The sequence below is a fragment of the Typha latifolia genome, chromosome 2, assembly GCF_019914945.1.
Source record: "Typha latifolia isolate L0001 chromosome 2, TyphaL0001v2, whole genome shotgun sequence".
Taxonomy (NCBI): Eukaryota; Viridiplantae; Streptophyta; class Magnoliopsida; order Poales; family Typhaceae; genus Typha; species Typha latifolia.
Window position 1 is genome coordinate 12,558,023 of NC_133087.1, and position 1,502 is coordinate 12,559,524.

Genomic DNA, 1,502 nt, shown 5'->3' on the forward strand with positions numbered 1-1,502 from the left:
AATTTTGGATCAAGCCGCCGGCCCATGAGCTGTCAAGCCAAGCTCTCGAGCTGGAGCCGAGTCGAGTTGGGTTTTTCCACCTCTCAAGCCAAGCTAAGCTAAGCCTAATTCGCTCAAGCTCGCTCTTTTACACCCCTACATACTAGTAATGAGCAGGATCCAATGATACTGGATGACTATCAAACCTACAGGGTGATGAACTCTTAGACCGAAAATGGAGTAAAGGAGCAAGGTCGCTAGTGGATGATTTAGTCCATTGAGTGTGTGGGAAAAAATCTTCCTAGTGGGCAACAAGACTAAGGAGCTTGTTCTGCTAAAGGAGTACATTTGGTGAACTAAGGATGATATTTTCATGTTGCAGGCACTCTAGTTTATTTTATTTTTTATATAGTGGAATTGTCTTTGAATTGGGTGATGTTATAGTTAGTAGTGGTGATGAATGTTTGCTTATAATTATGAGTCTAGTGATATATCTGCTAGTGGTGGTTGGTATTTGTTTTTGTCAATTGGAATACCGTGATATATTTGGATGTAATAGGCAGATGTAGTTTGTGGTGAGTGGTGTTTAGTTTAGGAAGGCTAGTAATGTGTTAGCCTTTTGCTGTGCTACACTTCAATTTTCAATGATATTGGATGACTACTATTGTTTTAAGCGTCATTAGAACCGGACCGAATGCTGACAAGGTTAGAGGTTAGATCATTAGGTTATTGGTTCAATCGGTAGTTCACCCGTTTAGATTACTAGTATTTTAAAATATTTAAATAATATATAGAAAGTTCTAAATAATTCTAAAAAAAATATCTACAAAAATAGTATAAACTATTTTTATGTCCTTCAAACATATATTATTTATATAGATATTCTCATGGTTACTTTTCAAATTAAGTCATTTAACCGGAAAAGATAAAAGTATCATTAACTAAGAGAAATACTTGAAAATTAAAATAAGAATATTTTTATCTTTCTACATTTAAATTGTTCAAATTTTAATAGTAGTTTACTCCAAGAGATATTTTACTAGACCGACTACTTATTCAGTCTAATAATAAAGCTAAATCAATTTTGTGATAGATTCATCGGTTTGACCACTTGGTCCAGTCTGATTCTAGTAAGTATGGTTTTAAGTTTATAATGAAGTAAGGCCATTGATGCCGATATTTCAAAAGAAGAAAAGGTACCATAAACTGTTACGAACTAGATCTGGACTGATCCGGACATAAGAAAATTATAAAAACTTAGGTGAAAGTAGCCTTATGAGTTAGGGTTCTAGTGGCTCTACTTCACTTAAATCGGAGGTTAGTATGAAAAGATAAAATAAAATAGTGGAGATAGGTTAAAGAGGGCAGAACGGTAATTTCTGACATTATGGCGGTCGTTGGAGGGTGGTGGACGGCTATGTAGTAGGGTGGCTACTGGAGGTAGGAGGTGGCTAGGGTTTGGATGCTTGAAAGATATATACGATTATGATCTACTCCTATAAAGATAAAGATAAAAAGATAAG